General features: G+C 47.3%; 1 long non-coding RNA gene across 1 annotated transcript; it reads left to right on the top strand.

Annotated features, from left to right (window-relative positions):
- The first annotated feature begins 282 nt into the window (after nucleotides 1-282).
- On the top strand, nucleotides 283-2964 carry LOC307217204. Its single transcript, XR_013839427.1, has 2 exons — nucleotides 283-567; nucleotides 2606-2964. It is a non-coding gene; the product is annotated as an uncharacterized lncRNA (long non-coding RNA).
- Nucleotides 2965-13028: the final 10064 nt, after the last annotated feature.

The following is a 13028-nucleotide window of genomic DNA, read 5'->3' as shown; positions in this document are numbered from 1 at the left end:
GGCATCGTGCCATGCTAGAAGGCACACCTGCCTCATTTCTGTGTGTTCTGCTAAGCGCAAGCAGGAGCGCAGCCAAGGGGTGAGGAGTTGGCAACCCTGTGCCTCCTTAACTTGCATTCCAGTTTTGCCACTTTAGCAGCAGCGGCAGGGAGTCGGGAAGGGGCTGTGGCGCCAAAGCCCTGTGCTGATTCCAGGAGTTTTTCCAAAGTGCGAAAAAGGCATGTCTGTGCTCCTTCGGGGAAAAGGCAGCGTCCTGGCGACTCCCGCCCTGACGTAACTGATCATTTTAATTCCCACAAGCTGGATTTATTGAAGCGTTTTCAGTGACTCACAAGGATTGCTTTCAAAGGCTGAGCGGCGGCTGCACTCACTAGGACAAAAGGCAACAGCGGCTGGGCAAGCAGCTCAGATGTCTTGTATTCTCCCCTCCTCCTGTGGTGTGGTTTGCACTGACAGCACTCTTTCTGGTTATTCTTTTATAGTTCTGGGCCAAAGCACTTGGAATTAAGAGAAGCCTGGCGGAATTAAGGAATCCCTGCCTGTCCACAGACCCAGTGCGCAAGATGGGTAAGGTGATTTGTCACTTTATTTTAAGCAGGCCACAATCTGCCGTTGTTAAGAGCATGCAAACTTTTAGAGCCGCACAGAATTATTGGCCACAGGTCGGCACAAGTGTTTCAGTTACACAGGGTTCTTTGCAATGCCCCCCCGGTCAGAAGCCCAGGGGAGGGGTGAGAAAATTCCCAGCCCTGGCTAGAATTCTGGTGCCAAGAGATCATAGAAAGTCTACTCAGCCATGTAAAAAACAAAAAAGGGGTAGGGGCATAGTTGGTGCTGGAACACATGCTGAATGCCCCAAATTTGACATCTGGCATTCCCATTAAAAAATAATAATCAGGTAGCATCAGGTGATGTGAAAGACCCTGGAGAATGACGGCTGCCAGTCTGAGCTGGCAGTAGTGGGCAATTGTCTGGCCAGGTATAATACGGGAGCTTCCTGTGTTCCTAAAACTTATACCTAATGAAAATTACAAGTTTTCTCTCCTGGGCTTGAGCTGACATGTGTAAGGCATAGAACAAACACCACCATGTTTGCGGATTTTTGTGTGTGTGTTTGTATCAAAGTGGCAAACCACAGACCTGCCACTTGCCGCTGCCTCCCTGTGACTGTGTTATCTGATGCCGAGGCAGCCGCAGGGGCAACAACTGCCTGCTTTGTATAGGAATGCCCCTTCCGATCTTCAGGAGGAGGGGGGGTTGTGGGATCACGACCCCGCCCACACTCGCTCTAGCGAGGCTGGCGTCAGCCTCGCGGGAGACAGGGATTCACCCAATTAGCATACCCTGTGGCGCCAGCCAATCAGCTGGCGGCAGGGGCGGGACTTCGTAAGGCCACTTAAGGTCAGGGCAGCCCCTGGCTCGCCCCCTTTCTTCCCTGGAGACAACGCGGTTTCCCACCCACCCGCCCTTTAGGTTTTGCCACTGACCTTGCTATGGGCTTCGGCTGGTCGCCGCAAGGGGCCTGGTAGGAGTTTTTCCATTTGGCTAATTGGCTGGTTTTGTGAGCCACTTGGTTTTTTCGCCTACCTCGTAGCAAATTGTCCCAACTCCCTCGGTTTTGGCGGTAGGCATTGGCCGGGGTATTATCATGCAGATGAGGTTGGGGGGGAGGAACGCCATCACCTCCCCCAATGCTTGAAGGGTAGTTCGTTAAAGGACTCCGAGGGGCGACGCCTCGTCCGAAACCTACGGAGGCTAGGGCCTAAAGCGCGCCCCCGAGCGGTAACCCCTCGGGGAGCGCCTAGGGATATGCATCTCGGGTGGCTCCCCCTGTTGGTGTTTAACCCTTCCCGGTCAGACCGGATAGTCGGTTAGGGCCAATGCCTAAAACCAATACCCTTCTTTCCTGTAATCAATAAAGTTGTGGCCATTTTCGCCCATTAACCTAAAACTCTGTGTCCGTTGTCTTCATTTATTCCACCTGTGGGGGGGAGGGAATAGCCACACAAATTATTAATTCCCTCTTGTGCCTGACACTACCACCCCACCCCCCACCTGGCACGCTCAGCGCAAACATCCTTCACTTTCAGAACTTTGCAGGAAGCAAAGATAAGGGCTCCTTAGCCTACGGCTTGCCAATCAGAAGGTCGGCGGTTCGAATCCCCACGACAGGGTGAGCTCTCATTGTTCTGTCCCTGCTCCTGCCAACCTAGCAGTTCGAAAGCACGTCAGTGCAAGTAGACAAATAGGTACCACTCTGGTGGGAAGGGAAACGGCGTTTCCGTGTGCTGCTCTGGTTTTCCAGAAGCGGCTTAGTCATGCTGGCCACAAGACCCGGAAGATGTATGCCGGCTCCCTTGGCCAGTAAAGGCTCTCGACATTTTCGAATTAAAAAATAATAGTGCTAAGTTCATAGGTATGTCTGCTGTCTTACTCCTTTAAAATATATATATATATATAATAATTTATTTTTTATATCCCGCCCATCTGGCTGAGTTTCCCCAGCCACTCTGGGGAATATTTTTACGGTGCAAAATTGCTTTGGGTGTTTTATGGGCTACCCAATCAGTACTATGCATAGCTTGGCTTTCCTTCAATTTTGCAGGACCGTCAGTGGCATTGCTTTTCCTGTTTCCCAGAGTTCGGCCCAGGAAAGTTTTCCTTGAATTGAATGCAGTTAGGGATGAACTAATCTGTCGTTTTTGGTTCCTCTCGTTTTTCCAGTCCGACTCCGATTGCTGCACCGAGTGAATCGAACTTAAGAATACATACAAAATAGAGCAAGTGGAAAAGTGACTGACTTCTCTTTTGTTTGGCATGAAGGAAGCTTTGGAGTTCAACAGAGCTCTTTCTCAGCAAGGATTGGGGGGGTGGGGCAGGTTTGATTCAATTCACATTTAAAGGTGAACTTACCTCATCTGCATTTTCTGAATCTGCAAACCGAAACACAGCTGTTGTTCGAAATCCAAACGTTTCTGATTTTTTGCAGTGAAGTTCTCCAGCTGACTAATATGTACAAAAAGGCATATGTACAAAAAGGGTAAATTGTGCATATATATATATATACACACACATACACAATTCACCTGTTAGGTTGTGGGTGAACATATCAGACGACACAGCGATTCTTCAAACAGCTCTTGTTTATTCACAGGCCAGAACTGAACTGAACTGAAGGGTTCAGCCAGCCTGCTTATATAGATCTCAACTACAAAGCAACAGTAACAACTTTCTGTAACTATCCATTCACTGAACGTCACTTTCAATTCCTTATTTGCATATGCGGATCTGAGTGAAAACTATCTACAGTATCCCCCTGCTGGCCCAGGGTGAGAACTTCAGTACATAACATCACCCATTAGTGAAAATAATATACAATCGTACCTTGGTACTCTCGAAGCTACAAACATGAGTTTGACCAAACTGCAGGAGGCGGTGGAAGACAGGAGTGCCTGGGGTGCTCTGGTCCATGGGGTCACAAAGAGTCGGACATGACTAAACGACTAAACAACAACAACCTTGGTACTTGTACGTTTTGGCTCTCTTAACAAACTACAGTTCCCAGGATTTTTTGGGGGGAGGGTTCCTTAAATGTATGGTGTGTACTCAACCTGCTTTGTCATGCTGTTGAACAGTATTTTTTAAAGTACCGTTTTTTTCGCTCTATAACACGCACCTGACCATAACACGCACGTAGTTTTTAGAGGAGGAAAATCCGTAGGCATGCCACCTGTAGGCATTCCCTCCACAACACGCACAGACATTTCCCCTTACTTTCCAGGAGGAAAAAAGTGAGTGTAATGGTGCAAAAAAAAACGGTAGTTGTTTTCTCATTCCATGTCATGGTTTGCTGAGCTGTGCAGAATTTGTTTCCAGTTTTTGTGGTTTGGTTTTCTGTCTGTGCCTATTTGGACTCCCCTCAGGCTGTCTGTTGTCTTTGGAAAATGGCCCTTCCAAATCAGCTCACATACACCATCAGATTACCAAATTCTGAGAAATGTTATAACATGGGGTGAAAATGCAGATATCTGGTAGCTGGGGCAGCGGTGGGGATTACACAAACAGGAGGGGACCCCCCTCTTTATGTAAGGGGGAAAGTTATTCAGGAGGGAGTACATCCTGTCTTAGGGACACGGGTGGCGCTGTGGGTTAAACAACAGAGCCTAGGACTTGCTGATCAGAAGGTTGGCGGTTCGAATCCCCGTGACGGGGTGAGCTCCCGTTGCTCGGTCCCTGCTTCTGCCTACCTAGCAGTTCAAAAGCACGTCAAAGTGCAAGTAGATAAATAGGTACCGCTCCAGCGGGAAGGTAAACGGCGTTTCCATGCGCTGCTCTGGTTCCACCTCAAAGTAAATAAATATTCCTACATTGCAGGGGTTTGGACTCGTTGACCCTTTGGGTCCCCTGACAATTCTATGAACTGTGTGAGACCTTCCAAAGAAAGGATCTGAAGTGAGCACACAATTCCTTTCTAAATATCGTATGTTTCACTCTATAAGACGCGCCAGACCATAAGATGCACCTAGTTTTTGGAGGAGGAAAACAAGAAAAAAAATGTTCTGAATCTCAGAAGCCAGAACAATAATAATAATAATAATAATAATAATAATAATAATAATAATTTATTTATACCCCGCCCATCTGGCTGGGCCTCCCCAGCCACTCTGGGCGGCTTCCATAGAAAGCAAAAATACAGTAAAATATCACACGTTAAAAACTTCCCTGAACAGGGCTGCCTTAAGATGTCTTCTGAATGTCAGGTAGTTGTTTATCGCTTTGACATCTGCTGGAAGGGCGTTCCACAGGGCGGGCGCCACTACCGAGAAGGCCCTCTGCCTGGTTCCCTGTAGCTTTGCTTCTCGCAATGAGGGAACCGCCAGAAGGCCCTCAGCGCTGGACCTCAGCGTCCGGGCAGAATGATGGGGGATCCCTCTTGCTGTTCCGGCTTCTGGAATAGCTGCGCAGCCTGCATTCGCTCCATAAGATGCACACACATCTCCCCTTACTTTTTAGGAGGGAAAAAGTGAGTCCTATAGAGCAAAAAAAACGGTAAATGAATTGACTCCAGTGCGAAAGATACATTCTGTGGCTACTTTCACAAGCTAACGTTTCCTTAAGTTTCAAAAAAATGCCCCCATAAATCTGTTTCCAGTAGCAATGCCGCACTATCATAATCTTATTTATTTATTTGATATTTCCTCCAAGGGGTCCAAGGCGGTGTACGTGGTCCCCCCTCCCCATCTAACCCCCACAACGACCCTGCGAGGTGGGTTAAGCCAAGAGGCAGCGATAGGCCCAAGGTCACCCATTGAGCTTCATGGCTGAGTCAAGATTCGAACCCCGGACTCCCAGGTCTCAGCCCGGCACCAAATATGTACAGGGAAGGAATGAGGAACCTGGACCTCCAGTTATTGCTGGGCTCAGACTCCCATTGCCTCTAGCCAGCAGGCCCAATGGTCAGGGGAAATGAGCTTTCCCTGTGCCCCCTCACTGGTATAGGAGCAATGGGTGGAGGCCATAACCTTCCCTTAGGGTTGCCATCAATTTTATAGCAGCGTATCTCCCAGCCTTACCTAGAGAGGCCTTAATAAAAATAATAATAATAATTTTTATTTATACCCCGCCCTCCCCAGCCAGAGCCGGGCTCAGGCCAATAAAATCACAGTAGAAAACATGATGGGGGGGGGGATTTAAAATGCAGCCTCATTTTAAAAATAGCCGATAAATCAAGACCATAACGGGAGGGAGACATAAGGGTCAGACTGAGTCCAAACCAAAGGCCAGGCGGAACAGCTCTGTCTTGCAGACAGGAAAGATGTCAAGTCCTGCAGGGCCCTTGTCTCTTGTGACAGAGCGTTCCACCAAGTCGGGGCCAGTACTGAAAAGGCCCTGGCCCTAGTTGAGACCAATCTAACCACCTTGCGACTTGGGACCTCCAAAATGTCATTATTTGTGGACCTTAAGGTCCTCCGTGGGGCAGACCAGGAGAGGCAGTCCTGTAGGTACATGGGTTCTAGGCCTTGTCTAGGCTCCTGTGCCTTAGGTTAGTCTAGCTCAGACTTCCCCAACCTGGTGCCCTCTAGAATAACAAAATTTCAGAGTTGGAAGGGACCCCTGAGGATCATCTAGTCCAACCCCCCGCAATGCAGCTGTCCCATACAGGGATCAAAGGTGAAACCCTGGCATTATCGGCACCAGCCTCTAGACAACTGAGCTATCCAGAAAGTTTTGGATCACAACTCCCATCAGCCATGCTCGCTGGCGCTCATGGGAGTCGTAGTCCCAAAAGCCTGAAGGGCACCCGGTTGGGGAAAGCCGGTGTAGGGTATCTCTCCCAACAACTGTTCAGGCCTCTGTGATGAAATAGTCTCTGCCCTTAGGGGCATCGTCAAGTGAAGCGACCCGTAGGAGAGCCACAAAGTGGCTGCTGAAATTTGTTTTATTATTCCGGCAACCTCTCCAAAGAGTCAAGGCCTCTGCCACTGCTAATTTACTTCGCAGGTAGAGGTCTGGATCAAATCCATCTGCATTTCAGCAAAACATATTGTTCTCTGATTAGGAGACACTAACAGACGCCTTCCTCCGTGTCATCACTTACTGTGTGGCCTAGCGCACAGAGAAATCGACTTGGGACCTGAAAAAAAAGCATGAGTTCAAATCCCAACTCTTCCATTGACCTCTTGTGTGACCTTGGGCAAGTTGCTTTTTCTCGGCCTCAGCTACTTATCTGTAAAATGGGTATAGCCGAAGCCTGCAGGGCTTATAGTGAGAACCGAATGCAATGAAGAGGACATATTGCCTGTCCCATTCATATACCTCTTCCTGGCCTACACCTTGTCTAGGTAGAAGCTAAAGGCCAGCATCCCAAAGGAAGATTGGAGTATAAATACAAGGGAGCGCTCGTGTAATGGGCCAGAGCGTGGATTAACTAGGCATGTCGGCACTCCTGAGAAATAACCGGATGCAATCTGGAAATAATGAGAGCGTAACAGGGAGAGAATTGGGCTTCACTTTGAACCCAAACACCAGGAAGCCCATTGAGCAAGGCACCCGGCCCAAGCCACCTCACTAGGGTTATTGTGGGAACAAAATGGGATAAAAACCCATGAAGCTCCCTAGAGAAAAAGTGAAATGGATGATAAATGAATCCTACGCAGCGTCGCTCTGGGGCAATCGGTTCTTGTTTTTGTGATGCATTTTGGGTTTCTATCCTGTATTTCTATGTCGTGAGCCTCCCTGAAATCTACGGATGAAGGGCGGTATACAAATTTCATTCATAAAAAAAATAATTATCGTGCAGTATGTAAAAACTCGCAAACAACTGACAAAAGATCCCTGCAGAAGAGGTGAGGGTCTCCAGACCCCTTGTTTTTCAATTATTTAAACCACTTCTGTACCCTAACCACTCATCCAAGATACCAGGAAGGTCCACAAGCAGATTCCCAGTAGAAACCATAAATTAAAATGCAATACAGTAGGATACTTAAGATGGGTTGTTACCAAAACAAACAAAACAAAACCCTGTGGTATTAGCAGCTACAAAAGCCTGAGTAAACAGATGAGTCTTAAAATAAGCATTTAAAAACACATCAAAGTTGGCGCTTGCCTCACTTCAGCAGAGATGCGATTCCACCGCAACCCAACGGGCCCTTTCCTAGGTTGCCACAACATTAATCTCCGCAGGCTGCAGCACAACTGGGAGAGTCTCACCCTAAGATATCAGCATATGGACGGGTCTATATAGGAGAAAGCGCTCCTAAGCAGATGCCCTGGTCCTAAGTTGTTGAACTCTATCCATACCCTTGGGACGCGGGTGGCGCTGTGGGTTAAACCACAGAGCCTAGGACTTGCCAATCAGAAGGTCGGCGGTGAGAAATCCCTGCGACGGGGTGAGCTCCCGTTGCTCGGTCCCTGCTCCTGCCAACCTAGCAGTTCGAAAGCACGTCAAAGTGCAAGTAGATAAATAGGTACCGCTCCGGCGAGAAGGTAAACGGCATTTCCGTGCGCTGCTCTGGTTCACCAGAAGCGGCTTAGTCATGCTGGCCACATGACCTGGAAGCTGTCTGCGGACAAACGCCGCCTCCCTCGGCCAATAAAGCGAGATGAGCGCCGCAACCCCAGAGTCGGCCACGACTGGACCTAATGATCAGGGGTCCCTTTACCTTTTATCCATACCCTGCCAGCATCATTCATCTCCCACAGAATGGAAGTTGTTGTTGTTCGCATCTGTCTGTCTCGAGAGACAATGGAGTGTGCCTCCGAAGGTGAGGTCAAACCGCTGCATTAGTGGCACTGAAGTGAGGTCCCTGGGGCACAAGCCTGGGCCGTGTGTCTGGAGGTTCTGGGATGCCCAGAGGACAAGACCCCCCTCTGGGCCTCCCTGATGGGGTCTAAAGGAAAGCAGAGCAAGACGTTTTACACCTGCTAGGCTGCAGGAGTTGCCAGAAGGAGGCGTACACGGCGCCATCCAACTGCCTTAGGGACTGCGCTCCTGATTTGTGTAGGGTTTGCTCCTTAGCCTTGGAGCTTTCAGCCGGCACACCCGGAGGGGGGGGGCAAAGATTCTCCTCCCCTGCTGAAGAGTATCCTGGGATATGGTCTTAAATACATTTTCCATGGGTGTGGGCCTGTGTGTCACCCCACATGAACCCACAACACACCAAATAATGAACCCAATGAAAAGCACGCTGTCTTCTCCACAGGGAGCCCCCAACTTCCTATGAAAAAAGGCAATTTTAGAACCACAGGTCCACACATCTCATCTTTGTGGTGTTGGGGAGGACGGCAATTACTTGAACAATCAGAAACCTTCTTATGATGATTGCTCTCTCATATATTGCATATATATATATATATATATATATATATGCAAATATCTACAACGAAGAAAGTTATAAAAGAACCTGGAGAGGTTTGTGCGCTTTGCAAAAGAGCCTGTTACACAAACAGAACTTTGTACGTTTTCGCTTTAACATTAGGGTACGAATTAGATTGAGGAATCCTTATGCACACCAGGAACACCTGCATTTCAGAGGAAAGGAGAATTTATTTGTTTCTCCTGCGCAGCCTAAATGCATCTTAATGCACTCCTGAATAATGCTTCACAATGAGGTTGATTGAGAGGGCGGGGGGCTCTTTCCACACTTACAAATGGATTTAAAAGTAAAGCGATTCCTCATGCATTTTAGCACTTCCTGGGAACACATCAGGTTGAATCGAGAGTGAAAAAGCAAAGCTGGACCACGAGGAAGACCAATAACTTTGCTACGGAAGCATGCAAGGGAAGGGATTCATCACGGCCGAAACCACAAGAGTTTAGGCGAACACAAATGGGAAGTTAAGGATTAACTCGACATCCAGACTGGATGTTTCCCTGCAATCTGCTACAGAAAACGGTGCAAAAAAAAAAAAAAAGGGTGCCCGAGTCTGCACCATGCTCTGTGACCCGTTGCTTCTTAGTGCTCAGACCCAGGTTTTCTCATGGGAAAGTCTATGAAACCTAATGAAAGGGATAACTAACTACCTTCCTGCACGAACAGGACTTTTGAGGAGGTGACAGGATGCAAAGCTGAAGAGGACTCCTTTGTGCGTCTCCATATGTGTGCAAGAGAGAAAATCTGAGTCTACGCAGCTTTTCCCCCACCAACATGTGGGAGAAGATGCACCTGCCAAAATCCCCCCTTCTGCACAACTGTGCAAGAGGAAGGAGTCGTGGAGTGTTCCTTGGAATCCTCTCCTACCCCTCCTTTTATCTCCTCTTTTTAAAAAAAAATGTTTTCACTATTTAACCTGTTCACCAGATGCATTTATTTACTCTTTAGTGAAAGCAAAACCGTGCTATTTCATACTGGGTATTTTACAATCCGATCTTGAGGCTCTCTCCTGCTGCACTCCCCCCAACTCCCACTGCAACAGATTTATTGGAGTGTGTAGGCCCTCAGGGTGTGTGTAGGACTGCCAACTTTTCGATAGCTGCGCCTTTTAACAGCCCCTTGTTCTGCAGATATTAGCAGGTGAAGCTTTTTGCAGAATGGAAATAAACCAACCTCATATGCTCTATGCACCGAGTAAAAACGTTCGTTTTCGCCAGGCCTTTGGCTAATTAAACTATCTATGGCCTTTTAAACTGTGTGCAGAGGGGGGCTATTGTTTTTCTGTTACTACGGTACGTAGTTTTGTGCTTATAAAGGTAAAGGTAAAGGTACCCCTGCCCGTACGGGCCAGTCTTGACAGACTCTGGGGTTGTGCGCCCATCTCACTTAAGAGGCCAGGGGCCAGCGCTGTCCGGAGACACTTCCGGGTCACGTGGCCAGCGTGACATCGCTGCTCTGGCGAGCCAGAGCCGCACACGGAAACGCCGTTTACCTTCCCGCTGGTAAGCGGTCCCTATTTATCTACTTGCACCCGGAGGTGCTTTCGAACTGCTAGGTTGGCAGGCGCTGGGACCGAGCAGCGGGAGCGCACCCCGCCGCAGGGATTCGAACCGCCGACCTTTCGATCGGCAAGTCCTAGGCGCTGAGGCTTTAACCCACAGCGCCACCTGCGTCCCCATTTGTGCTTATATATATATATATATATATAAAATAACTTTTTATTCAAAATTAAAACAAAACTTATTATCCAGAAACATATAATCCTTATTCTCCCCCATTTTTCCTCCCTCCCCCCACAGAACCCACCCACCCCCAACCCCCGACTTCCCTCAGTTCCAGTCTTTGATTTCTCTAGAAACGCTGTTTTCTGCATGTTACACAGTTGTATAGATCCTCAAACTATTTAGCTGATTATTATCAAGAAAAAGTTTGTGAATGTTTATTCATGTTTTGTGCTTTTATGTTGTACTCTGCACTGTGATCCTTACACAAAGGGCGGTAAAGAAACTTAATAAATAATGATGATGATAATTGCTGAGAATCCCAAACAGCAATAGAAGCCATCTGAAAAGTTGGAAACCCTACATGCATTTTAATTGCATGAAAACCACAATGACTTTATCGTTCAGGGCCACAATTCAGGGACAGGGAATCATCTCATTCCAAGAGAAAGAACGGAAAAGGGATATCAGTGTCTTGAGAGAGGCAGAGATGAAGTGAAATGATGCACAGCAAGGTGACTGCTATTCTGTGCACGCTTTCAAAAAAAGAAGAAAAAGAGTAACAGTTAATAATTACTACTTTTTAAATTACACACCACTTGTCACTGCAGGAAGAAATACAAGTTTTGGTTCACTAACAAATAGAAGCCAGTAGCTAAAATAACAAGAATTGTAGGTAAAGCTCCGTGTCAAGTGTGTAATAGCAGGTGGCAAGACAAGGTTTGCCTCTGTGAAAAGTGTAACCCAGGGCCAGGGGTCAGCAACCTAAGGCCTATGAGCCACAAGCAGCCCATGGGGGTCGTTTAACCAGCCCACAAGCCACCCCCAAACCGAGCTGCCCACTCGGCGAGTCCCCACGCACTGCACTAAACCGGCTTGCTTCCGCTGTGCTGAAAATCGCGTTTGCGCAGACGCTGGAAATTGTGGGCGCGTGCGCGATCTGGCCCACGGAGAGGATCTGCTGCGATGAACCGGCCCAGGCGAGGTAAACCTTGCCGCCCCCTGCTCAGGGCGAACATTCATGCTTTGCTTTTGAGTCTGTGTGCTTCCAATAGGCTGGGAGGCAGGGAGGTTAGCAGCAGGGGGAGCTAGAGGCTCAGAGCCAACAACAGGCAGAGTGAGCTCTGCCTACTTCCATCCCATCCTCCTCTTCTCTGGCCGGTTCCACGAGGGCAACAGGAGGAGAAGGCTGCCAGGCAGGGCTGCAAGAGAGAGGGCAAGCAGGAGGGCACTTGGAGGGCAGCACCCCACTTTCCACCCTCCACTGTCTCCTGCTGCTGTTCTCTCGCTTAGGAAAGAGCTGGAACGTGGCCCTCTATGCCTCTCTGCTCGGCCCCTGTGGCTTCTTCCCAGGGAAATGCGACTCTCAATCTCTCTCTCTATACATACATATAATTAGTTTTTTAACGTAACATTTTCAACAATTATTAAACATACTTTTATATCTTATACAATTTTTTTTACTTCCATCAATCGCATTTGAAAATTTTCCAATCTTTTAATTTACATTTCTAACTTTCACTATTAGATTTAAATATCATAACTAACATCTCTCTTCTTTCTCATCTTTGCAATATTTCCTATATTTCTCCTTACAAAACTTCTTGTAGCCCTACTAGCGTAATTTGTTGATTACAGTTGCTCTTCAAATTGTTCGTACATTTCTTCCAATCTTCTGTGAATCTCTGGTCCTGTAGGTTTCGAATCCTTTCTGTCATTTTATCCAATTCTGCGTAGCCATTAATTTTGTCTGCCATTCTTCTTTTGTCGGTATTTCTTCTTGCTTCCATTTCTGGGCCAACAATACTCTTGCCGCTGTTGTTGCATGTAAAAACAATTTAGCATCCTGTCTGTTACTATCCTCACTTACAATACCAAGTAAAAATGCTTCTGGTTTTTTTAAAAAATGTATATTTCAACATCTTTTTCATCTCATTATATATCATTTCCCAGAAGTTTTTTACTTTCTTACATTCCCACCACATATGATAAAATGTTCCTTCTTTTTCTTTACATTTCCAACATTTGTTATTTGTCTTATACATTTTAGCTAACTTCACAGGTGTGATATACTATCTATACATCATTTTCATCACATTCTCTTTCAAAGCATTACAGGCTGTAAATTTTATTCTTTCTGAGACTCTCAATCTCAGGGTTCGAGGCCCACAATGGGGAAAAGCCTCTGGCCTCACCCAGTATTTGTTATGTGACCCCTAGGTTTCTCAGAAAGGAATGGAGTCCTTGCATTCCCAACCCCTGTTCTAAAAACTTTGGGCAGCTTTGGATTCAGCGCTGGAAAGGCTGGAGTTCAAGTACCGCTCTCACACCACTTTTAGTACAAGGGAGGTCTTAAGTTCACAGCTGAGTTTTCTTCTCTGAGGTTACTTCATCCTGAAACAACCTTGCTAACTATCATCATATTAACTATTCC

The sequence above is a fragment of the Podarcis cretensis genome, assembly GCF_951804945.1.
Source record: "Podarcis cretensis genome assembly, chromosome: 5".
In the NCBI taxonomy this organism is placed as follows: domain Eukaryota; kingdom Metazoa; phylum Chordata; class Lepidosauria; order Squamata; family Lacertidae; genus Podarcis; species Podarcis cretensis.
This window is presented reverse-complemented; position numbering and strand designations above follow the sequence as displayed.